Genomic DNA, 27,761 nt, shown 5'->3' with positions numbered 1-27,761 from the left:
TCTTCTAATTAAGGGATCTAGCAAAAGGAACAAAGCTGGCCTTTCAGTCTTTACTGTGACTGCAGCAACACCATGGATTACAGTGTAGATTACACTGATTTACTGCTAAGTAAATGGAGACTTGTGGACTAGTCAACACTGTGTATACTCTGCTCATTGGTCATATTAGGTCCCAGTATTGCTTCTATTTGCAATGGCTTCACTGACTTATGGGGAAAATAAAATCTTTTTCTCCTAGGAGCTTTAACAGATTATATTTACATTATTTTGGTTAAAATTCCAAGGAGTGGGTAGCATTAATAGCACTGATTTGCATTGATTTGATAATTTAGGAGTATGAAAAGTGGTTTGAGAAGTGTTATGAGCATTCATAGTCATTTAGATATTTTTTTCTAGAGCTTTTTGGAACTGTGAAATTGAAAACAGATGAGATTTGGACTTGATGGTAAACAGCCCTTAGATTTGCCATGAGATGGCATAGAATCCATTTTCTTCTTTAATACAAAAGATAATGGACAATTTGAATATCATACTTGCACAATCTTATAGACTTGTTTTCCGATCTGTACATTTTGTTTCTGTGATAAGGCATGGTTCATTTCAAATTTATGTTATATTTTGTGATGGCTTTTTAAAAATTCTTATTTCATATTGGTTGTTTTGGTTTTTTCCATCTACTAGGATATATATAGGACAGAGAATTTTATATATATATATATATATGACAGAGAATTACAACAGGGCATATGAGTACATATATATTGAGTATATACACACATACAGAGAAAAATACAAATAAGAGAAAATAAAATAAGGAAATTCTTAGGATCTTCCTAATATTATTCTAATGTCATTTTTCTTATTTTAACCTAAATCTGTGCTTGAACAAATTCATCAAATAAGATAGAATACTTCTTTAAGATGGAATCATATATTTTTTTCTACTTTAATGTCTTATGACAAGAATTTTGCACTTACATTCCCAGATTGCCTTTCTGAAATTGGTAATTTTTATTAGTGGCATTTAATTGAGTTTTTAAAACTATGACTTTATAAATAAATTATTTGAAATTTCTCACAACACATGCTATGTATGTAATCCATAGATACAAGGCGACAACAAGATGTGTGGGCTCGGGTAAAGCTCAGATTTCAATTTAAACAATTAATAGTTTATTTTCTAAAAGAATTTCTAAATATCTTTAGGATAAATGACACAATACTAATAAATTCTGTTGTTTGTATTTGTATGTATGTATGTATTTACTTATTTTTTACAAAGAACTGGAAGTGATACAGCATTGGTGGAGTTGTTCCTCTTTGAGCCCCTAGCATCTAATATGAGGGAAATTCTGCTCCGTGCCTCTGTTACCCCTAATTTCTTAGATTTATTTGACCGAACTTCCTATTCTTTTTCCTTTTCACTGCTCCATTTGTGTTCTTCTTGAAGGTGAGATCTTTAACAGGATAAACTTTGTACTTGTTCAAATAGTCTTTAATTCAATTAAAATAAAATTACCAATTAAAAGTCCTCATCACAAGAAAAAAAACTTTTGTAACTATGTATGGTGGTGGATGTTAGCTAGACTTTTTGGGATGATCATTTCACAATATATACAAATATCAAATCATTATGTTGTACACTTGAAATTAATATAATGTTATATCAATTATACCTCAATAAAATTTTTTAAGTATTGAAAGAAAGAAAGAAAAATCTGGACCTCAGTAGTCTTTATCATCAAGAAACTTTTCTTTTTGTGATACTTTTTGTGTCCCTGGAACTGCCTTTCAGAGTGGCTGATGTCCCTCACGTTGGACAGACCTGGGAAACTGCTGTGGATGCTTTGGTTGCTGGAAAGAGAGAGTATGATGAAGTCTAAAGTTGGCTAGATTGTGTCAGAGTGATCATGGAATATCCAACTAGGTAAAGAGGTGCCAGAAGAAAAGTTTCCAAATAACCAGCATCTTTCCTTGTCTTCCACAGAAAGCTTCCCCCTTCCTCAGTGCTGAATAGTGTATCTAGAGCAAAATGACCTGCACTCAAGTGCTTGCTTATTAAGAGAAGAGGTAAATATGCACGTTCAGGGATGAGAATATAGGTATTAAGCATTTAAAGATGAGTTTCAACAATCCCTTTCTTTTTTTTTTTTTTTTTTTTTTTTTTTTGCGGTATGCGGGCCTCTCACTGCTGTGGCCTCTCCCCCTGTGGAGCACAGGCTCCGGACGCGCAGGCTCAGCGGCCACGGCCCACGGGCCCAGCCGCTCCGCGGCATGTGGGATCTTCCCAGACCGGGGCACGAACCCGTGTCCCCTGCATCGGCAGGCGGACTCTCAACCACTGCGCCACCAGGGAAGCCCCTCAACAATCCCTTTCTTGATCTTTTGCTTAGCAACAAATGGCTTTGACAAAAATCTCTGGGTACACACACATGTATGCGCACGCGCACGTGCGCACACACACACACAAAGGGTGGGGGGGAGAGAGAAGCGTTTGTGTTATTGCTTATTTAGCCTTATTTAGAAGACTGTAAGAAGACCCTGTTTTTCTCAAACCTCACTGTCGAAAGAACCAGGATTCAGGTTATCTGCTAAAGAGTTCAGTATTTAATTACAATCAACCATTCAGTTAGTTAAATGTATATTTTGCTCACTACATGCAAGGGGTTTTAGATACAACTTCTGGGTTGAATATTAAATTTCCATATTTAAGCTTTCTTCTTATATCTTGCATTCATTATTCAAAACTTTATCCTCGTTGTGTTGCTTATACTTAGAGTTATCCCTATTGCAAATTTCCTAGACTTTTCTTTCCCACCTCTACCCTACCTACTCCTAATTTTCTTCTTTCTCATTTTCTTTCTATAAATCTGTTTTGCAAAGGTGGGGTCAGAAAGCAAAGTAGATTTTGGAATCCTAGAGGTCTATTTCAAAGTTATTATAATTATTATATTACTATTATTTTTACTATAGTTTTTTGAGCTCATGCTATCTGCCAGATACTTTAAAAATGTTCTAAATATATTAGTTCATATAATCTCCATAAGAAAAAAATTATCATCAAAGCAGCGTTCTCATTTTGCAATCAATCACTCTCATAAATGTAGTTTCTCTGGATCTGTATTCATCAGTTTAGTAAATAAATAGTTCGTGTGTTCATTTTGTACCGTATAATGTATAAATTACTGTTGTTAAACAGTGATTAGCCTCATAATCTTTTTCTTAATGAGGATAACAAATAAGCAAAGAAAAAACTATAATAGCAGGTAACAAATGCAGTGGTACAGATATCCTAGTCATCTCATAAGATAAAGATAAGGATGTCAGGGGAATGTTTTAGAGAAGGTAATATACTTTTCTTCTTGAAAGAGGAATTAATCAGATACACAAGGTTGGTGTGGACATGACCATGGAGAGAGTATCCCAGGTGAATGGAAAAGAATGTGAAAGATCTCAGAGACATAAAACCTATGATACTTTCAGGTAATTTAAAGAAAGTCAATGAAAGGAAAATCAGAAAGAACAGAAAGTACCAGATCTTGAGAGCTGGCTAAAGCAGAGTTTCTTTTATTGAGGTATAATTGACCAAAAACATTATGTAAATTTAAAGTGTACAATGTGATTATGTGACATACATATATATTGTGAAGTGGTTACCACAATAAAGTTAGGTAATGTGTTTCAGAAGTTGTGTAGCCTTAGTTCAAATCCAAGTTCTGCCCACTGTTACCTTTTTGTGCCTCAGATTTATATCTGTATAATTGAGATAATAATAATATTTTCCTTATAAAGTTATTTAGGGGTTAAATCAGTTAATAGCTGCAAAGATTTTACAGTAGCCTCTATCATATAACAAATGCTATATGAATGTTGGCTGCTATTATGCTCTGCTAAAGAGACTGAAGGGACAGGTATATATTTAGATTTTCTTTAACAGGATCCCTGCAGAATAACTGAGATGAATGGATAGTGGGATGCATAACTGCCCTCACTGAGACCAGTATATAGGTTAGAAATATTGCATGAACCAACTAAGATGGTACCTGTGCCTATGGAGAAGAGGGCATGGATGTAGATTGTCCCTGACTCAGGACCTTTATTATATGGAGAAGGAAAATCTGTTTTGAAAAACTGGCTCTACTGTGGTTCTGCTTACAGAAATAGGAAAAAAAAGTAGGAAGAGGTTTTTCAGTTGAACACCTTGTCTTAAGTTGCCTATCATGCTTTGTAATGGAGGTATCTGGTAAGTGGTTGAAAATGTGTGTCTGGAGCTTACATTTAGATTTGTAAGAGAGTCAGCATGAGAAAAATTGGTAAATTTTTGAAGTATAGTTAGAAAAATTATGAATCATAAGTGCATAGCTCAATGAATTTTCACAAAATAAAACACCCATATCATCACTATATTTTAATCTGAAGATAACTCACTTGAACACATGAAACATATATTCTAGTCTGAGAGTGGCATTTTAGTATAAGAAACAGACCATAAACTAAATGAACTTCAAAATAATTGGAGTTATTTAATTGTTTATAAAACATTAGCAAAGATATATGGAGTTTAGAGAAACCCTTATTAAAATGCCATTTTCCTTCTCTTATACTTCCTTTCACCCATAAAATTTCTCAGCTATCTATTCCAAACTCTTCAGTAGAACCCCAACCCTCTCTACAGTTCTTTTTAAAAACTCTGACAAAATATCTTTTCTTTAAGCAATAATATATTTCTTTTAATTGTTTAACTGTTCCTCTTCCCCTAATTTTATGTCCCATGCAACTCAAAGAACTAGGCTGTGAATGTTCAAACCCTTTCAGAGAATGGATATCAGCAAAAACACTAATAAAGAAGAATCAGAACCTCTTTTATAGGAAATTATTGGGAATGCTCACAGAACAATATTTCTTTTATATTGACATTTAAAAAGCTTTGAGAAGGAAGCTCTGGAAAACATCAAAAGTAGACATTGCAGCAGGAAAAATAAGCAAGGGACATCTGGAGAGGAGTCATAGAAATCAAAGGAGGAAGAAATTTCAGAGAAATGGAGGGTGGCAATCAGTATAGTAGGTTTCAGAAGTAATGTAGATGGTTTCCAAAAATTTTCAATTGGCTTTGACAAATTGGAAGTTTTGGTGATTTTAGTAATTCCTTCTAGTGGAGTGACTAGAGAAGCTAAATTCCAGTGGGTTGGGAAGTGCATGGGGATTAAAAAGTAGAGGTAGAGGGGCTTCCCTGGTGGTGCAGTGGTTGAGAATCTGCCTGCCAGTGCAGGGGCACAGGTTCGAGCCCTGGTCTGGGAAGATCCCACATGCCGCGGAGCAACTGGGCCCGTGAGGCACAACTACTGAGCCTGCGCGTCTGGAGCCTGTGCTCCGCGACAAGAGAGGCCGCGATAGTGAGAGGCCCACGCGCCGCAATGAAGAATGGCCCCCGCTTGCCACAACTAGAGAAAGCCCTCACACAGAAACGAAGACCCAACACAGCTATAAATAAATAAATAAATAAATAAATTTATTAAAAACAAAAACCAAAAAACGTAGAGGTAGAGAATTTAGATGACATTTCAAAAGAACTAAAGTATGAGGGACATGAAAGGAATAGTAAGATTTCTGGCAGGGTGAGGTAGATGCAGAATAGATGGAGAGTTGCTTTTGAAGATTTGAGTGGCTTAAATGAATATTTTCTTAAATTCTGAAGAGGAAAGAACCAGTAGATAGGAAGCAGATAATGATATATAAATCAGATGAATTATGCTGATTGAAGAAATGAAAGCATATGGAATCCAGAGCACAGATGGAAGGATTGTCACAGACATGAGGAAGAATACTTCCTTTAGTGGGACAGGTAAGAGAAGTGGATATGACTGTAGATACATTACAGAGGGATCAGGGAGGTGAGCTATGCCTGGCTGAAAAGGCAGTGTTTCTTGCTGAAACACTTGAAATCAGGTATGTTACTTCCATGAGAAGTGATTCAAGTCCACTTTCTGATCCTTTCCTAATCCCTCACATAACACGTCTGAAGGGAGAAGGATAATTTAGGAATTGGTTAGAATGAATGTCTTGTTTACTTTTGGAATTGGATGTGTTAAATTTTAGTTTATCATAGTAGTTCTTTCTCTTTTACTCAAATGGCTGGAACATTAAGCAAACCAATGACCTACTCTGTTAGACAGTCCTTTTTTTCTTCTTCTGCCTCTTCTTGCCACTCAAATAGGAGATAGAAAGTAAGGAGGATTAAGTTTGGATGCATGCCATGTCATCTACGTTCCTGCTTACCTGTTTTCCCCTGGTACCTTCCTCTGCCTAATTCCTGTTGGTAGGACCTGGTGAAATTCTCCCTTCTTCAAAGAGATTGCTAACCCCACATCTAAATCATGACCAGTGTTATATTTATGTGTCTCATAGTAGCCCATTTTTTATGTCAAACAACTGTTGATATTTATAATTGCATATTTTTGGTATTGTTGTTTAAATGTTGCTTTCCCATAAGACTGTAAGCTTTGGAAAGGTAGGTACAAAGTATATTATAACTTTACGTTCCCATTGTTCCTTTTACAATGATCTGTTTAGAGCACCTCCCAGCCAAGGAACCATATGTCTGTGGTCCACAGCAGGATTAAGGTAACCTTGATTCTCTGAACAAGCACTGAAGTGTCACTATAGCTTGTATACTAGTTGGAGGTAAAGGCAGTTGATTATTAATGATCTGGCTGACATAATGGAAAACATACTCATTAAATTTTAAGAGGACACTGACAATGTATTATTGGGAATTTTAAATGGTCCAGTGTCATTTGTTTCCTTTTTGTATTCTAACTTGATTCACTGTTTCTTAGTTAAAAAGAATGCAAACATCTGATTACAGACAGCCTAACCAGCTAAACACCAGACCAAACAGGAAAAGAAATGAGAAACAGATTAAAATTAATTTTTGATGTCCAACACATCATTAGTCAGTAGGCACATAAGCAAGTGATTATTTTCTTAGTTAATTCAGGAGTGCTGGACCAAAGAAGTTAAGAAAAAGCTCTTTAACTTTTTGTGTGTTTCTGTTTTTAAAACTTTCAGAGCAGTGCAAGTAAACCTCAAAAGTGACAGGTAACTTGGTTCAGAGGCATAAGCCCTGCTGGAATTAAGCCTAAGGTTACTGTTAATCTTATAATAAAATTGTATTATATGTGTGTTTAAAGTGCTTCCCCTTATGAATAACTCAGAAGGCAAGGCAAAGCTTATTTAAATAAAGCATAAAAATAATTCCAAGCGTACAATGATTGTTTCTGACCTCTGAGTTTCTATAGGATGATAGCAGCTTCTTAAATCCTAATCTTTCCACACATGCTCTAGAACCCATAGAGGTCAACAAGGAAAGAAAATAAAACCATGAGAAACTTATGCCAAAAGCATAGAAGTCAGAGAATACTACAACTTGGGTTTATGTCTAATAGGAAGACATCTGAAACCAACAAAACTCATTTTGAAGCCCAGGGTGAAGGGGAGATTCAGATGAGACTGCTGAAAATCACGAGCATGCAGCAGGATAAAACTGGTGCCAGAACGCAGATAAATTTCTCCTAGAAAAATGAGGTCTTACCCTGAGTGGAAAAATACCAAAAACAAGTAAGAGACGAGAAGAATTAGAAAACACTGGGTACTAAGAATCCAAAGGAAGGGACCTAAAAGTGTGGGACCAGAGGTAACAGTCATAGAAAGGCACTGCTTCTGGGAGAAAGGGAGCAACTTGGAAGGGATGAGCATCCCCTGGACTTTTGAAGATGAAGAGAAAGAAAAAAGTATATGGAGGAGATTAGAGGTCCTACAGAAACAAAATAATGCATAATCAGAATATATAACCCGGGCCTCCCTGGTGGCGCAGTGGTTGAGAGTCCGCCTGCCGCTGCAGGGGATACGGGTTCGTGCCCCGGTCTGGGAGGATCCCATATGCCGCGGAGCAGCTGGGCCCGTGAGCCATGGCCGCTGGGCCTGCGCATCCGGAGCCTGTGCTCCGCAACGGGAGAGGCCACAGCAGTGAGAGGCCCGCATACCGCAAAAAGAAAAAAAAAAAAAAAAAAAAGAATATATAACCCTCTTTTCATTGTGTCATTCATTAAAGAAACTGTACTTCACTATAGCAATTCTATTCTAACTCTAGAAAGTAATTAGGAAGAAAAAGAGAGAGTTATACATGATGATAGGGTTTTGACATTTTGACCTGCCAGTAGCAAAGAGCATAAATAATACTGAGATCTTGGTTTTTAAAAATCATTCCTTGCTGAAAGGAACCAGGATTCCTTGGAGATATGGCCTGTTGTAGGAAAGGTCAGAGAAAGTACAGGGTAAACCAGAAAGCAAGGAAGCGCTCAAACACAGATGAGACCATATCCAAAAAATTCAGTAGTTGCCTTGAAGTTGGGCCCAATGAATACATTTGGTACAGTGTGAGCATTACAGAGAATAATGATGGTAGTACATTAAACAATAATAAATATCTATGAATAAGAGTAAAGAAAATTTCATAATTATTTTGGAAAGAGAGGAGAGGGATAGAAAAGATAGGAAATGATCTCTTAAATATAGGATTTAAGATCATACCAAATGATCTCAGCAAGTAAATGTAAAAAGAATTTCAGAATTAGAAACTCACTGTTTTGTAACTCCTGATGTCATAATATTTTCAGTTAAGGGTCAATGGCTGAAACCATATGGTAAAGAAATGTGGAGAACAGGGTCTTTACAATCCCTTAAATTACGAATTAATTACAAATGGAAAATATGTCTTTACAACAGAGAAATCAGTGGCCCTCTCATAAATCACTATGATATGACCTGGCATTAATGAAATGCAGAGAAAGTTACACAATATTACCTACGTGGTGTCCTTGCCAGAAATATTTTGTCTGAATTTAAACATGGGAACACACTCTGATGAATCCTGAAAGTATAACATACTGAAGAACAGCTGGCCTTGACTCTGCAAAGTATTCAATGTAACTAGAAGTACAGGACAGTAGATCAGCTCTTCCAGATCATGGAAGATTTCCATGATCATAGCAAAATACGATGGTTGATGGTTGAATTAGATTGAATCATGGGGAAATTCACGAGCAGTAAAGAGTACATTTTGGGGAAAATAAGAAAAGTTGTAGTGTTGTATGGGAGGAAAAATAATTTTCCCTTTACTCTTCTAGATTCTTGGCTAAGATGCTATAAGGGTAGAAAAACTTTCCTCCTATCCTTCTAAGTTCTTTGGCTGGTCTAATAAACAAATAGACATAATACAGATTAACAGGAGAAAGACAAATTTAATTTCGTATGTAAGAGAGTCCCATAAAATATGAGACCCAAAAGGCAGCCAGGTAATTGAAGCTTATATAACATCCTGAGCTAAGGAAAGGGGTAGGGGTCTGGGGATACAAAAGGAAGGAAGGCATTCACAGGAATGCAGAGGAGATGTTTAGAAAACAATGGTTATCCTATTATGCAGGTAAGTTTCTTAGGTAAAAAGTTATCTCTGGTAATAGCTCTCTTCCTGTATAGGCTCCCTTTCCAATGTAAATTTAGGAACTTGAGGTAGAGGTAAAGAGCTTTTCCTGAATCTGTTGGGTTTTGATTGTTTATAGCTCAAAATAATCCTCCTGCCAAAGTAGCATATTTTCGGGTGGCAAATGTTGCTCCCCTTAAGTTCCACCTTTGAAACTTCAAATAAGTTTCACAACCCAGACGCTAAGTTGATAGATTGCTGCCTATCTCGTTGACCCAGTCTCAGTCTTGAGCATAGGTCAGTTGAGTTAACAGTTGTGTTTCATTTCAGGAGGTGGATGATGCAGGTGGGCTCCCAAAGTTAGACTTGTATTGCATAAACAAGGAAACAGATATTTAATCAGAGGATTTCCATGGAATAGAGAGTTTCTATGGAAGAAAAAGAAAAACAAAGGTTAATGGTTGGAGCAAATTATGAACCCAGTGTCTGAGTCCTGAGAGCTGCCAGTCAAGAAGACCTCTAGATCTAGATATCAGGCTTGAAACATCTTCAGATGGAGAGAGGGCAGACAGACAGTGGGAATCTGATGGATTTTCCTGGTTTGCAGTTTGGATGTCTCTGATGAGGGTACTGGGTGTACCAGTCTGAGTGGCCCATGCAGTAACAGGCACAAAGGCGATTGTCTAAACAAGCTATTGTGGTGATTTCTCTGAAGTTTATATCAAGTCATTCACATTCTGTTTGCAGGGGTGCAGGAAAAAGCTCTTGTTCTCCCATCTAAGGATGGGAGAAAATCAGAAATATTAGTTTGGAGAGTTGTAGCCAGGTATTTGAGGGAACTGAAGGAATTAAAGATCCAGTCCACTTTACAGGCAAATAATAAAACCTCAAAGACAAGAAACAGCTCTAGAATCTAATATCCACAAAGGTGTGTTGCTGAAACATACTTTTTCTCTCTAAAAAATTTCTACACCCTCATTTTTACAAAGAAACCAAAATAAGACTAATTTGTTTGCAAAGTAAGTCTAATTTCAATAAAACTTGTCCTGACTTTGTACAGAAGTGCAGCAAGAATAGTGATTGACCACATAAGCTCTTTTAAACATGCTTTGCTGGAATTTTTCATAGGGAATCTCAGATTGAACTTTTGAACTTTTTTTTTTTTTTGGCTATGCCCCGCAGCTTGTGGGATCTTAGTACGCCAACTGGGGATCGAACCTGCACCCTCAGCAGTGAAAGCACGGAGTCTTAACTACTGGACCGCCAGGGAATTCCCCAGATTGAACTTGTAAAAGCCTCTCGAGGGTAGGAAGCCAAACCAAAGACTTCCTATCTGACTTCACTTGCAATACCTATAGATATAGGTGAATTCTTCTCTTCTCGAGGTTCCCCAATTCTCCTGAGATTACTGCACCGGTCAAGAAGTTCATTACTCACCTGATTAGGCTGTTGGGAACCCTGTAAGCAAGGTTCCAGGCTGTCTTTTCAAGGTTTTTTATTCGCTCCATAAAGTCACCCTTAATTTTTTAAAGTTGTCTGGTCATATTTGATTCTATGTACATTATTCTCAAATATTACATTCCAGTCAAAGCCTTGGTTAATATAATCAGTTTCCTATTGTGTCCTGTTACAAGAAAAGCAGATATCTATTGCACTTATGCAGATAACTAACTGTATTGCCGTGAGATGAATACTCAAGAGTTTCCCAAATCTGGAGGGTCAGGTAGGGAGAAAAAGTAAATGTTTCATCTTTGTTTACAAAGGTGTATCTTACCCAATTGCTGCTAGCTTAAGAGAAAAAGTTTTCTTTTTTTTTAAACATCTTTATTGGAGTATAATTGCTTTACAATGGTGTATTAGTTTCTGCTTTATAACAAAGTGAATCAGTTATACATATACATATGTTCCCATACCTCTTCCCTCTTGCATCTCCCTCACTCCCACCCTCCCTATCCCACCCCTCTAGGTGGTCACAAAGCACCGAGCTGATCTCCCTGTGCTATGCAGCTACTTCCCACTAGCTAGCTATTTTAGGTTTGGTAGTGTATATATGTCCATGCCAATCTCTCATTTTGTCACAGCTTACCCTTCTCCCTCCCCGTGTCCTCAAGCCCATTCTCTAGTAGGTGTCTTTATTCCCGTCCTACCCTTAGGTTCTTCATGACTTTTTTTTTCCTTAGATTCCATATATATGTGTTAGCATATGGTATTTGTTTTTCTCTTTCTGACTTACTTCACTCTGTATGACAGACTCTAGGTCCATCCACCTCACTACAAATAACTCAATGTCGTTTCTTTTTATGGCTGAGTAATATTCCATTGAATTGCACTTTATTTTTGACTTGTCCCCCAAATTAGTCACACAATTACACAGTGTTTAACAGTTAATCCTTCTTGGATTTATCTACATGTATATCACTTTCTTTGCTCAGTATTGTTCTTTAATCCCACTTCTTCACGGTGAGTTTAATTCCCTTCAGTAAGAAACCTATTCCTTGGAAGTTTTACTATTGAGGGTCTATAGGTAGAAATTTCTGCCTTTGTCTGAAAATGTCCTCTCTTTCATTTTTTAATATGGTTAGTTAAATGTTCTATTCTAGGTTAAGAGTGATTTTTCCATTAGTACTTTAAGGATAGTGCTTTCAGCTATCTTCTGGCATCTATTGTTACTGATGAGAAGATTGCTACCAGTCTAATGGCTCTTCTTATTTGATATTCTTTCTTTCTTCCAAATTGTTTTTTAGACTTTCCTCTTTGCCATTATGTGATGTGGTTTACCAGCTGTTTTTTAGCCTTGGTTCCCCAGAAAGCAGAGCCTCAGGCCAAGAGTTTATGTGCTATTATTTAATTAGAGAGTACCATGCAAGTGAACAGGATTGCAGGGCAAAAGCAGTGAAGCAGGGAAGGCTGGCGATTCAATATGAGAATGCATGATCAAGCTGGGATTTGACCTCTGGAAGTTCTGTAAACTGGATCTCAAAATTATGGGGAGGGAATGTGAAGAAAGGAGAAAGAATTCATCCATGGGTTTAGCCTGTGGGGGAACTGAAAGGGTTGCTTTAGGAATATTCTCACCTGCTGGAGTAAGGAGAGAGGTGGGGGATAGATTTGTTGGAATCATGAACACAGTGAGACACTGTCAGATTGTATATATAAGTAGTCTGCCAGTGTTGCACATTCTTTTAATGTGGAACAAAGGAAGGATCAGGCTGAGGTGAGGTATACGATACAGGATATAGTCATATATTTGTTTTCATTTCTTTTACTGGTGACTCCATGCACTTCTTTTATCTGAGGATTTATTTCTAACTTAATCTCTGAGAAGTACTATTTCTTCAAATACTTGTTAAATTCACTCTAATCTCACCTTCTAAAAATATTATTAGATGAATGTGGGTCTTCCGTTTTATCCTTTATTCCTTTATCATTCACGTTTTCACTTAATCTCATAATTTTTTCTGGCTTATTTTCAACTTATAAAATTCAAATTCAGTTTTATCAAATATGTTATTTAAACTTTCTATGGAGTTTTGAACTCCAATGAACATACTTTTTCTGCCTTTTTCTGCATCAATTGAGATGATCATGTGGTTTTTCTGTCCTTCATTCTGTTAATGTGGTGTATCACATTGATTGATTTTTGTATGTTGAACCATTTTACACATAGATCCCACTTGGCCATGATGTATAATCCTTTTAATATGGTGTTCAGTTCATTTTTCTAGTTGGATTATAGCTTATCTTTGAAGGTTCCAGCTTATCCTTGATCTCCTAACTTCAAATCATCTCTCCTTCCTGACTGCCAGCCCTACTGACTTCGGGACTGGCACCAAGAGGCAGGGCAGTGGATTTACATAGACTGCTTAACCAAGTCCCACTATCATGTAAGGTTTAATCTCTATAATAAAGTCCTTCTAGTGGTTCTACTTCTCCAATCAAACCTTAATATAGAGTTTATCTAATGTCATCTGATATTCTGATCAAGGAAAAAGGGAGAAAGCCAAGGTATAAAGTATAGGGACAGAAAGAAAAAAATACAAAGGGAAATATATTAAATTTAGGATGATGCACTGAACATAAATATGCTGTAAAAATGTAAAAACTGGATGAAATTGATTATTTCCTAGTAAAATACATATCACCAGAATTGATTCAAGAAGAGTATGAAGAACAAAGAGAACCCTTAGAAGACCTTCATTGCTACTTTTGGTGAATTTGTCCACATTTCCATCTGGTTTGGCTTGGAGATCCCACCTCCATATTCTCGTGCTGGGCATGTGACCAAGACCTGGCCAGTTAGAATTCCCTGAACTTAAGGTTTTAACAGAAATCCCAAGCTGAGTCAGTCTTTTGTATAAAGGCTTTCTCTTTGCCTGGGTTCAGTAAATTGGTAATATATAAAAATAGAGTTGCTTTTGGTCATTTTTCTTGCCACCCCTTGGAGAAAGCTTTCCCCAAAATAACACAAAACAAAACAAACTGCAGAGGGAAGAATATCCAAGTCAGAGAAACATTTTCTATTTATATCCTTTGGGCCCCCACACTTAACCTGTGTCTGAAAGTATGAGCACTTTCAAACTTTGTTGTATTGTGAGTCAATAAATTCCTTTTTAGCCTTTAAACTAATTTGTAAGGGTTCTCTAAAATTACAATTTATAATTAATACAATGACCATGGCAGCAATTGCATAAGATTTCAAGAAGCTAATTTTCTTGCAAAAATGAAGTTAGGGGTATATACTCTTTCAAGTTCAAATACTCTGAAACTCTTTCCCTGTTGCTGAATTTTTTAATTCCTTTATATTGGATTTCAAAATACAAAAGAAAATAGGCTCTGGTTCAAGATGTTTGTGAATGTAAGCGTACGTAGCCATTACCTTTGCCTCTCAAGAATCTATCATAATAATAGTGAAATCTGAAAGAAAGGGAAGCCCACTACTATAATATGCAAGGAGGGGGCTTCAGCTTCGGAGGTATATATATGTGCCCAGCAGAACTCCTGAGTAACTCAGGATGGCAAGAGGGAGAAGTAGACTGAAAGTCTATGTGGGGCAGAGTTACTTCACCTACACCTTTTTCTCCGAAACAAAAAGCCTGACAGAAAGGCATTTAACCATCCTCTTACCAATTCTTTCTTTTAAAAAGGAGCCCTTTAAAAAAGATATGTAAAGACTGTTTCCAGGTGATCTATAATGGCCAGTATGTTTGTTACAGTTCCTGCCAAAGACTTATTCTTTCAACATTTGTAGGTTTTTACAATAGTGGCAGGTCTCCATCTGTTCATAGTAAAACTAAGCATTTCAGGTTCTGTCCTAGTCCATGAATTACTCCTATTTCTCCCAGGATTTATTTTTCTATTTTTAATATTTATCTTATTCTCTCTTATGTCATGTCTATCTCAAATATCTGAACAAATATTTATGGAACATCTACTTTGGGCAAGGCAGTATTTTGGGTGCTATGACTATTGTAGTGAAAATTACAAAACCCTTGTTTTCCTAGTAGTTTACATTCTTCTTAACATCTAGAGATATTTTGTTTTCTCTTCATATTTACGAATGAAGACCGTGAGCTCTGTGTTTATGATTATCTTTACACCTCTCATTTTTCTGTCTTGATTATCTTTGCTAGCTTCTTTATGTCTGTCTACTTTATAATTGCTCCTGTTCCAAAGGATTCCATCCATCTCCCTCCACTACTACCATGGAACATACTTTCACAGGCAATACTCATACTTCTTTGACTTCAGTCTGGCATCTTTATCCTGATTTTAGAAGTATACTTGATATTCTGTGATAGCTAGATGAACATTGCCACTAAAATATCACTCTGACGTCTCAAATCTCAGAGATTCCAGCTGCACTGTCATCTATTCCTCTACTATGACAAACAAGTTTTATTGCATTTCTTATATCAGTGGAACTTCTCACCATCTACTCAGTCACCTAAACCAGAAACTTAAGGTCATCTTTAAATTATCCAAGCAGCCACCAAATTTTATTGTGCTTCTTTAATACTACTTGAATCTATATGCATCCATATCTCAACTGTCTCACTATTATTTCAGGACTTTATAGTTTTTTCTTCCAGTTAATGCCATAACTCCGTAAGTGGGACCATCTAAATTTTGACGATCTGTTCATATCCCTGCTAGTATGACCATTCTAAAAATTGAAAAATTTTATTCCTATTAGAAAAATCGTGTTGACTGTGCATTGCTTAGAGATCTAGTTCAACTCTTCAGCCTGATACACAACACCACTTGTTACCTCTTTGGCCTCATCTCTTCATTTTTTGCTAATGTACTTACATCTCTTCCTCTTCTACCCCAGAGCATGATGATTCATACTTACTGTTTACTGAGCCCTAAATTTTCAATGCATCTTTACTGTTGCATGCAGTGTTTATTTTGCTTAGAATAAAATTAATGACTTCATTTCATTGGCTAATTGCTACTAGTCCTGTAAGATACAACTCAGATATAACCCAACTTTAAGGAGTTTTGAATTATTGGTGTAGATTTCTCCTCCTAGATCATTCCATTATATCCTGTATCTGAATCTGTGTCAGGGCATCCCTCACATAGAGTGTTACTGTATGTTTATTCATCTGCCTTCTTTAAAATGTAATACATTGCTTAATGATAAGTGCTATACTTCTTAACTATAACCCTAGCACCCAGCATTGGGCATGGCACATTCTTGGTCAGTGTTGAATGCCTGAAATAGTGATTTAGAAAAGGGTTGGCAGATATTATAACTTACTAGGCAAGAAACCCTATACAAATATGTTAAGTAAGTGAGAGAGATCTAGATTGAAATAGATCAAATCCAGGATGGTAGGTAACAGTATTAAAATAGGTTTTCTTTGGAGAATAAAGGGTGAAAAATAAGTCTGAGATGTTCACAGTGGCCAAAAATTCTGAAGCAATGTGTGTGTGTGTGTGTGTGTGTGTGTGTGTGTGTGCGCGCGCGCGCCAGTAACTGTTCTAGTTTTTAGAAATGTAGTAGTAATTTAAAAAAAAGAAAGATCTTTTGGAGCTTCTATTTTGGGATAGGAATGGGGAGGAAAACAAGCACAAGATAAATAAAAAATGTTTTAGATAGTCACAAGTGCTACTAAAGAAAAAAAAAAAACTGCCAGAATAGAAGATGACAAGGCCAGGGGTGGTAGATAACTGTGTTGTGACTAGTGATGTCAGAATGGAGAACCCAGAGCCCAGAGTTGGCTTATAATTAGTGTCTGTCCTCTACGAATGGTGGATGAGAGAAAAAGGAATTTCCCCAAAATGCTTTTCCAAATCCCCACATTTTTGCAGTGATGTTAAAGATACTGGCTTGATGATTAAAAATGGAGAGTTTTGAATATCACACAAAGGAGAGCCTCTTATTTCATAGTGAAAAAGCCTGAGTTAGGATGGTAAAGAATTTTCAAATCTTAAATGAAGTCACAGAAAAGAAATGCAGTTCTGATTTCCATTCGAAATTCTCATGCCAGGAAACTTCTCATTGAAGGGAGTATACATTCACCTCTCAAATAATGAAAAGACATGAAATGTTTGGTTAATTGTAGTAAAGAAGATACTGAAGATCTCAAAGTATTGTATATTGATAACAAGTAATATTACTTAACAGAAACGTCACATTTCTTAGTGAACTTTCCAGTACATGCAGTGTTTTGATGTTCATGTTGTTCGATGCTCAGGCTTGTTTGCATTTACAAAAGAATCTTTATACTTAATTCTTCATGGAATATTGAGAGCACAACTTATTTTCATGGTTAGCCAAAAAAAGATAGATTTTATATTGCTATCAAAAACTTATCCACAGGCTATAACTACTTTCAAAAAGAATTTGTTATTCAGATAAGGGGTTTTTTTTTTTGGAATTAGGCCAAAATAAACAAATACTTAAAAAACTACAAAAAAAATACAGAGAAAATTCTTTTTTTTTTTTTATGCCAGTGTTTCTTTTATTAATCAGTTGGATATCTTAGGAACACAAAAGATTGCAAAAGGCTCATGCATACATTAAAATGTTTATCATTGGCTTTCATTTCATAAAATGAAATTCTTACTAAAACTATTCATACGAATATAAAATATAAAATTTTAATACATTTGTTATCACTTTGGTGCCTTGGTACTTAGTTTTGTTATGATGATCTAAAGTAGTTCACAACCTTGACTGCACATTAGAATTATCTCAGGAATTAAAAAAAAAATCCTGCTGCCCTGGGCAGCAGCTCAGACCAATAAATCAGAATCTCTTGGTGGAACATGGTATTTTTTAAAAAACATCCAAGGTGATTCCAATGTTCCGTCAAAGTTTTGATCCACCAATTTAATTAGTCCTTGATCAAGCCTCACTTTAATCATCACCTCTGTTAGAATCACTCCCTCCTCTGCACTAAAAGGAGAGCACAGAACAAATCGTATCTTTGCAAGTCAGGTCTGTGTTTCATTGTTTTTTAATCTTCAGTACTGGATAGGTGCTCAATAATGCAATGACTGAATGAACACACATATCTCCAGCCATGTTGGGCCATGGAGGAAGGTTGCCACAATTTTCAAGATAGCAGATTCTGCCAGAGCATATAGAGAGATGACGTGACTCATTTAGTTACATTACACAGCTCTGAGTCACCTGGCACTTAACCAGTCAAACGTTTCAGAACCTGATATTTCAGATCCTTATCCAGTGGGCATTTTTATCCTGGGAGCCGGGACTGCAGCTGACTGAATCAGCACAGGGCTTCTTTTCGGGAAGCATTGGGAAGCCGAAGCTGCTCCCCACTTATGTAACCATAAGCACAAGCATGACCCATGGAATGTGATCCAAACATTATTTTCATCTCCCTCCGTCACTTTAAGCTCAGTTCAGTGGGGAAAATCTTAATCTTGTCCATCGATAGTCTTGTGTCACAGAGTGGTATTTACTTGGAGTTATAAAAGTCTCATTTTAGAAACAATATATTCAGTCTCACATAATAATCAAAAATCATCCTGAAGTTGGGGTTAAACCATCACCCCGTCTCCAGGCCCGGCCTGCTTCTCAAGCCTGTGGTTGGGAGGAGTTTGTGGTCCTTCTGTTCTCTCCTTTCTCTCGGCGCCCCTGTGCTACCTGTGATTTCTCTCTTGTTGGAGTCAACGTAGGGTGAGGAAAAAGAAGGGAAAACGATGTTACCACTTGGCTGAACCTGGAATTGGTTAAAGCTGGAAATTCCTGGATGGGGCTGGCAGGTGGTTGCAATAAGTTCTCTTCTTTTTTTTTTTTTTTATTTAATCAGTTATACATATACATATGTTCCCATATCCCCTCCCTTTTGCGTCTCCCTCCCACCCTCCCTATCCCACCCCTCCAGGCGGTCACAAAGCACCGAGCTGATCTCCCTGTGCTATGTGGCTGCTTCCCACTAGCTATCTACCTTACGTTTGGTAGTGTATATATGTCCATGCCGCTCTTTCACTTTGTCACAGCTTACCCTTCCCCCTCCCCATATCCTCAAGTCCATTCTCTAGTAGGTCTGTGTCTTTATTCCTGTCTTACCCCTATGTTCTTCATGACATTTTTTTTCTTAAATTCCATATATATGTGTCAGCATACAGTATTTGTCTTTCTCTTTCTGACTTACTTCACTCTGTATGACAGACTCTAGGTCCATCCACCTCATTACAAATAGCTCAATTTCGTTTCTTTTTATGGCTGAGTAATATTCCATTGTATATATGTGCCACATCTTCTTTACCCATTCATCTGATGGTGGACACTTAGGTTGTTTCCATCTCCGGGCTATTGTAAATAGGGCTGCTATGAACATTTTGGTACATGTCTCTTTTTGAATTATGGTTTTCTCAGGGTATATGCCCAGTAGTGGGATTGCTGGGTCATATGGTAGCTCTATTTGTAGTTTTTTAAGGAACCTCCATACCGTTCTCCATAGTGGCTGTACCAATTCACATTCCCACCAGCAGTGCAAGAGTGTTCCTTTTTTTCCACACCCTCTCCAGCATTTATTGTTTCTAGATTTTTTGATGATGGCCATTCTGACTGGTGTGAGATGATATCTCATTGTAGTTTTGATTTGCATTTCTCTAATGAGCAAAGATGTTGAGCATCCTTTCATGTGTTTGTTGGCAGTCTGTATATCTTCTGTGGAGAAATGTCTATTTAGGTCTTCTGCCCACTTTTGGATTGGGTTGTTTTTTTTTGTTGTTATTGAGCTGCATGAGCTGCTTATAAATTTTGGAGATTAATCCTTTGTCAGTTGCTTCATTTACAAATATTGTCTCCCATTCTGAGGGTTGTCTTTTGGTCTTGTTTATGGTTTCCTTTGCTGTGCAAAAGCTTTTAAGTTTTATTAGGTCCCATGTGTTTATTTTTGTCTTTATTTCCATTTCTCTAGGAGGTGGGTCAAAAAGGATCTTGCTGTGATTTATGTCATAGAGTGTTCTGCCTATGTTTTCCTCTAAGAGTTTGATAGTGTCTGGCCTTACATTTAGGTCTTTAATCCATTTTGAGCTTAGTTTTGTGTATGGTGTTAGGGAGTGATCTAATCTCATACTTTTACATGTCCCTGTCCAGTTTTCCCAGCACCACTTATTGAAGAGACTGTCCTTTCTCCACTGTACATTCCTGCCTCCTTTATCAAAGATAAGATGACCATATGTCCGTGGGTTTATCTCTGGGCTTTCTATCCTGTTCCACTGATCTATCTTTCTGTTTTTGTGCCAGTACCATACTGTCTTGATTACTGTAGCTTTGTAGTATAGTCTGAAGTCAGGGAGCCTGATTCCTCCAGCTCCATTTTTCGTTCCCAAGATTGCTTTGGCTATTCGGGGTCTTTTGTGTTTCCATACAAATTGTGAAATTTTTTGTTCTAGTTCTGTGAAAAATGCCAGTGGTAGTTTGATAGGGATTGCATTGAATCTGTAGATTGCTTTGGGTAGTAGAGTCATTTTCACAATGTTGATTCTTCCAATCCAAGAACATGGTACATCTCTCCATCTATTTGTATCATCTTTAATTTCTTTCATCAGTGTCTTATAATTTTCTGCATACAGGTCTTTTGTCTCCTTAGGTAGGTTTATTCCTAGATATTTTATTCTTTTTGTTGCAGTGGTAAATGGGAGTGTTTTCTTGATTTCACTTTCAGATTTTTCATCATTAGTATATAGGAATGCCAGAGATTTCTGTGCATTAATTTTGTATCCTGCAACTCTACCAAATTCATTGATTAGCTCTAGTAGTTTTCTGGTAGCATCTTTAGGATTCTCTATGTATAGTATCATGTCATCTGCAAACAGTGACAGCTTTACTTCTTCTTTTCCAATTTGGATTCCTTTTATTTCCTTTTCTTCTCTGATTGCTGTGGCTAAAACTTCCAAAACTATGTTGAATAAGAGTGGTGAGAGTGGGCAACCTTGTCTTGTTCCTGATCTTAGTGGAAATGGTTTCAGTTTTTCACCATTGAGGACGATGCTGGCTGTGGGTTTGTCATATATGGCCTTTATTATGTTGAGGAAAGTTCCCTCTATGCCTAGTTTCTGCAGGGTTTTTATCATAAATGGGTGTTGAATTTTGTCGAAAGCTTTCTCTGCATCTATTGAGATGATCATATGGTTTTTCTCCTTCAATTTGTTAATATGGTGTATCACGTTGATTGATTTGCGTATATTGAAGAATCCTTGCATTCCTGGAATAAACCCCACTTGATCATGGTGTATGATCCTTTTAATGTGCTGTTGGATTCTGTTTGCTAGTATTTTGTTGAGGATTTTTGCATCTATGTACATCAGTGATATTGGCCTGTAGTTTTCTTTCTTTGTGACATCCTTGTCTGGTTTTGGTATCAAGGTGAAAAATATGCTACCTCAAAGATGTTTTCAAAAACTTCACCACCACTCCCCATTTATGTTTTGTAGTTATGTGCAAATACTGTGGCTGCCAGCAATTCACATAGAAAAGAAAGGTCAGTCATGTTTCTGACTTTAACCTTTTAGAGAAGGTGTATACTTAACACTGCCTACATTTGTATAGGTTGCACATTGCACAAAATTTCTGATTATTGCTTTAGGTTATAATACAATGTACTCTCACCTATACCAGGATTGAAAATTTTAAGCAAAATGTTCTGGACTGGCCAATACAGCCCCCCAAAAATAGTTTTCAGGCTGAATTAGGAGAAAAATCCTTCACTATGTTTAGGTTGGAAGGAAGCATGACCTAAATTTTGATTTCAAATACTCGGGGTTTTGGGTGATGGTTTTACTGAGGACAATTAGAATTGAACTATGTAGACATGTTTCTTGAAGCCAAGTTTTACCTTTAAGGCTTTCATATTGCAGCTTGTGAGGCTCCAAGCAGCAATTGGGTACTTTGGGTCATTCACACAAGGATTAAGAGTCATATATAAACCATAAAACCCTTTATAAGAAATCAGAATCTGTTTTAAAAATTAATTATATGAACTAAACATATATAGAAAGAAATTGAAGCTTGAATATATTTAAGAAGCAAAAATTAAAGACATACCTCTAACTGCCCTTTTTCCTTAGTTGTTTACAATCACAGCAAATCAAAGTGTGACATGTTTAAGAGAAAGGTAATTAAGTTCTAAGGCTTTGTCATCTTATCACTTTTAAAAATACAAGATCTGAGTAAATGAAAGGAAAATAGAGAGGGTTGTTAAAGAGCTGAGTCATAGAGTGGACTAGAGAACAAGCGGAAGCGGAAGAGGCAAGAAAGCATACACGGACACTGGGTTTGAAGAGAGTTGGGAATCCTGGTTGTGGTAGATGGTCTCTGATTTGCTTACCAGATCTACTCGCCATCCTTCTTAACCCTGCTCCGTGATTCCAGGAGGCTGACTTTATCAGCTTCATGGACCAGTCTCTCTGTGTCTTCAGGTTGGGTTTGGTTAATATGAACTACTGACGAGATTAGAAGTCAGGAGGAAAGAAGGCAAGGGTATTTATTTCCATGATCGGCCCCCTTCCAAACTTCAGGTTGACAGTGGATGCCATTTTCTAAGGTTACATCTCTTGCTGGGGGGGGCTTCTACTACAACTCGAATAAGACGTGCTGGGTTGCAGGAACTGCTGTCTCTCTATGCCCCTTCAGACCTAGTGGTTATAATACTGGCTTCTCACAGCTGCTAGCCTCAGGGTACTTCATCATCTCTTGGTTTCCCTTCATTCTTTACACACTTCAGTCTCTTCATTAAATGCTATTCCATCACTCTTTTAAAGTGTGCCATCAGTTTTTAGCTAGAACTGACTGATACATCGGTAGTGGGGAATAGGAGAAACGTTAAGGTAGTGTTAGGGAAGGGGGATAAACTGCTGTGGAGAGAGATAGGAAGAGAAGGGTTTCAAGCTTTTTATGGCATTCTATGAATGTAACATGACTTCTTTATGTGAATGACTCTAATGTAGTCTTAAATTGCTTCTTAATTATTGATATTTGGTTGGGTTTCTGTTTCTTTGCATGCACAGCCAGGATTGAACAGGGCTAAGAGGTGTCTGGGATTTACATGACTAGATAATACTAGTAGGATCTATCTAGATTCATTATATCATATTAAGACATTGCTCCCATGGAATCAGGAACATCCCAACCCAGTGCACATGCTAAGTTTTTATTGAAATTCAGTGAACTGCTATGGTGTGAAATTAATTTTTATTGTCAGATTGAACAATATTGTTTGACTTTTTAATATTTCCTTTTATTATGGAACAGAAATTGGGGAAAGCCCAATAATTCCTTCAGGAACTAGTGATTCAGTTCAATTGTTACATATGGCACACGGGCCCAGCCGCTCCGCGGCATGTGGGATCTTCCGGGACCCGTGAGCTAATTTCTGAATTTTCATCACCTGAGCTGGACCTGGAAATAGGACTAGAACTGGATCTAGACATACAACTGGGGCTTGAATGACAAATCAGTGTGGAACTTGAATGGGTATCATAGCTAGGATTTGAATCAGAACCAAATCTACCACTACTACTACCATTAGGTGACTCTAGCCATTCCATGTTTTGACTTGGAGGTGAGACACTTTGCTCTAAATTACTGTCACTGTCCATAAGGTTACTTGAGTTACTAAATTCTGTCATTGTCTGCCTTAACGTGCTCTGAATTGGAACAGATGTTGTATCAGTTAAGCTAGTATTTAAAATTCTGCAAACGGGATTTCTAATGGTATTGACATAAGCTCTCACACCTGCCCGCTCAGAATGTGAATACATATGCCTCAGTCCTCGTTCACTTTCAGAAGTGACAGTGTTGTTTGGTGTCTCAGACGTTAACTGAGTTCTACTAGCTCTGCTGTCTCTCTGAGAATATGCTCCGGAATGAACTTGTCCTACTTCAAGATTGAAGGGTATGGTTGGATATATTTCCCTCCTTCCCCAAGATTCACCACTGCTGGTTGTATCTGGAGAATTTTCTCCATGAACGGCATTCCTTGTTCTAGAAGTTTCAATAAGACCTCTATTTTGCAACTCAAATCCAGTCATTTGCTGTCTCAATATTTCCTGGTGCTCAGTTCTAGAAAATCTCGCAGTCTCACTTAGCAGAGGCTGCTCAAAATTCTGAGATGGTATACTATGATTAAGTCTTTGTACAATTTCCCTGAGTGAACGTGGAGGCGACCAACTTTCAATTCTTGCTCTGGTTCTCCGATACTCTGGGCTCCTACTTCTTGCTCTTCTCTGACTTGTGGTAGGTGTGAATTCCATTAATGTTTCAGTTGTATCTTGTTCAGACATAGATGGTCTTGTAAATATTGATTCAGATTGTGGACTTTCCACTTGCCTTTGGCTGTCTTCCATATTTTCTCTTCTGGGAAGTCTTGCAGATGCTACATCTTCATTCTCTGGATTTGGACTCCCATTATCAAGGTTAACATTTATTTCTAAACTGAATATGAACTGATCACTTTTAGGATTAATTTGGCTCTCTTCTCTCCAAGATTGGTTTTCTCTTTGTCCACTTGTCATATTTTCAGTTTGTCCAGAATAGTTAAGCCAGTCTATTATAGAGTCACCACTAGACACGTCATCTGAAGAGTCTCCTCTGTCTGTTAACAAAAAAAATGGGGAGGGTGCATAAAAGAACTACCAAAATTAGAACCATCATAAAATAGCACTCTGAAACTTTGTTTCAAAAACAAACAAAAAATGAGAACTTAAATACTCAGATGTTTTAAACTGATTTCACATTTATAGAGTTAATATTTTATAAACTGCACTGTGTAGATTTATAAGTAAAGGTAGAAAAGTTTCGATTCCATCCGAAACGAGTGAGCTAATCCTAGATAAACTTAGAGAATTTTTTAAAAAGGGAATCCGGAGGAAGTCTATTTTTCAGTATTTCATCATATACACAGCCCTGTGTACCACCGTAGGAGGAATGTCAAGAGACTTTTTTTTCAGTCCACTGTCAAGACACTAATGCAATTAAACAAGGTAAACACCAGTTAAGGTACAATGCTAGTATTTTAGTTCAGTTTACATTATTGTCTAATTTTCATTAGTCTCCAACATGACTACTTCTAGGCTCTTCACTTATGTGCTTTTGATAATAGACAAGCTGTTTTAAAATATAAGGTTATTGCCCAAACATAAACAAGTTTCAGAGGTTTAAAAGTGTTTGCATTTTGAATACTTCTTAATGTTACCAAGATTTTTAATTGACATTAAATTGAAGGTCAGATCAAATGAATAGACTGAACCTAGCATGGTACATATAAGACCATATTCAAGAACCAAAGTATTATCGTGTCCTCTTCATTAGACAGCAAAATCCTCTACTTCACACTGGGAGGGAAGGCACCAGACCTGAGGCTCGAGCAGGGTTTCTCAGCCTTAGCACTATTGACCTTTAGGTGCTGGACAATTCTTTGTTTTGGGGAGCTATCCTGTGCATTGTGGGATATTTGGCAGCATTCCTGGCCTCTGCCCACTAGATGCTAGTAACACCCATGCCTCCCCTGTGACAACCAAAAGTATCTCGAGCCATTGTCAAATGTCCCCAGGTGCTGGAGAGAGCACAATTGTCCCCAGTTGAGAATATTTCTGTTTGCTTTTTTTACATGTCTATGTAGAAAAAATAATTCAGGAAGTAGGAGGGACTTTCAGTTGAGGTAGAAAACCAAGAAAAATACAAATAGGCTACTTCGCACTGTTTCCCAATTAAAACAACCCAAATTTGAATCAGGAAAACAAACATACCTTGACATGCTCACCAAAAATCAAGTAAATGCCAGTTCTTTTTATGAGAAGTTACTTAGCAAATTAATTTAAGTCACTTCTGTATAATTTACTATTTACTATTATGAAGTTACTATTTACTATTATGAAGTTCCTTATTCATTCCATCCTATTCCCTCCAAAAGCAAAATATACCTGTATTTTCATCTGAGTCTTGTGGTGCGTTTTCTTTAATTAGCTGAAGTCTTGTCAGCAACTCTTCTTCCGTACTTTCACCTGGAATGCCTAGAAGATTGTTGTCTCTCATAAGTTCGTAATCTTCTTCACTCAGATTATTTACGAACCTGGAGAAATCTTCTCCCCGAACCAATCGGTCCGTTTGACTTATGTGTTGGGCCGAAACTCCATCTCCTTCATCGTTGGAATCCGAGTTTTCCATCTGAATAAACAAGTGGAAAATTACCTGAAATTCACGACGTGGTGTTGAAATTCACCAATGGTCGTTTAGTTTTCTTCGCTTTCTACTTCCTGCCAGTGTCCGGTCCTCTGCATAAATTCCTCCCTTCTCCCTTCCCGACTCAGTTCTGTGGCCCCTGGTGACGCAACAGTTGGGAGCCGCCTCTATCCCAGAACTTGCTAGACGTTGCCTAGGCACCCATTATCTTCCCCGCTGTTACCGAGTAGGGACTGGATTCAGGTTAGGTTTCATTTCATTCAAAACCAGCCAATGTTACTGAGGGTTATAGTGTACCAAGCACCGTGCTTCACCTCGTTTCACCCACATGAGCCTACTCTCAGGTTTTCAGGAGGCGTTTTCAGGCTCTGATATGCTCTATTTATTCGTTACATTCCATATGACTGCCTTCTTCAAAATGCCATGCCAAAGTCAGCCTAGTTCAATGCAGCAATTCTCATTTTCAGGTGCCCAGGGACCTCTGCCTTTTCTCCTCATGAATTTCTCAAATCATAGACTCTCACTAAGAAAGCCCACAATTTTTGATAATTTACCAGGGCCCTAGCTGAGTCTCTTTAGTGTGTCCTCTCCCTTTTAACTGTTAATGGGTTCATCTTGCATTATACGGTCCTTCAGTCTTGTTTCAAACAAACAAACAAGAAACACCAAAACTTTGGCAGGCTTTTCTGCTCAGCCAGGGAATTCCTTCTCCACAAAAGCATCAGGTTCATTTTTGTCCTCCTTTCTCATAAATATTATAAATATTACTTAAGCAAAACTAGCCAGAACATCACAGGAACTTTTAGGACAGATACATAATAGTTACTTTGTCTGCCACAGTGAGTACTGACTTTGCTGATTTTGTTGCATGGATCACCTGAAAGCCTTGGTGAAAATAAAATAATGCTCATTTGCAATGCTATCTGAAGGAGACCTCTAATTCACTCTCAGTACACAGAAGTTTAAGGAGCTGTGTAAATTCACAGTTGTTGTTTTGTTCACGGTCCACAGCAGGCTTTCTTGTTTGTTCTAAAGGAGATAGAAGGATGGTAACTTTACTGGTGTGACAGTGAAGAATCTAAGTCTATGTCCTGCTTTTGACATTTGTTCGATGCCTCGTTTAACTTAAGCTAGAAAAATCAATCTTTCCCCTCTGAATCAAATCTCAGCAAGTCTTTGGATGAGAACAGAATCCCCTAGACTACCCTGCCTCCTTTATGGACTTCTGAGTGTATTTGTTATCTTTTCCTGAAGTTATTATTTTCACAGGGGAAATCTGTTGTAAACTTGTTTGCTGTGCCTCAATCAAAAACTAGCAGTATTATGAAAATTCAGCGTGATTTGTACTCTTGATGCAGGAAACCCTAACAGTCGTTAGTGTTCTTGAGAGTGATTGATTCAGTTTAATTCAATTCAATCAATTCAAGTGCCAAGTATATTTAGCGTTTGTTAAATGTCAGTCATATTATCGGATATTAAGATACAAAGATGAGTATATTTAAGAATCTGTTGTCATTAGAGTATAACAAACAATTGAGCTACACAGAGGTAAAATTACAGTTTTGAGGAGAAAGTGATTTGAGTGAGAGAGAAAATCGGTTTCACTGCATTTGGGTT

The 27,761-nt window shown here is 37.3% G+C and overlaps 1 pseudogene across 1 annotated transcript in view; it reads right to left on the bottom strand.

Moving 5' to 3' along the window:
• The window catches only part of LOC309808828 (centrosomal protein of 78 kDa-like), a 1,511,271-nt pseudogene that overhangs the window by 1,305,666 nt on the left and 177,844 nt on the right, over nt 1-27,761 (bottom strand). The gene's annotated exons all lie outside the window — the stretch shown is intronic.

Source organism: Mesoplodon mirus (genome assembly GCF_964341445.2).
Source record: "Mesoplodon mirus genome assembly, chromosome: 7".
NCBI lineage: Eukaryota > Metazoa > Chordata > Mammalia > Artiodactyla > Ziphiidae > Mesoplodon > Mesoplodon mirus.
This window is presented reverse-complemented; position numbering and strand designations above follow the sequence as displayed.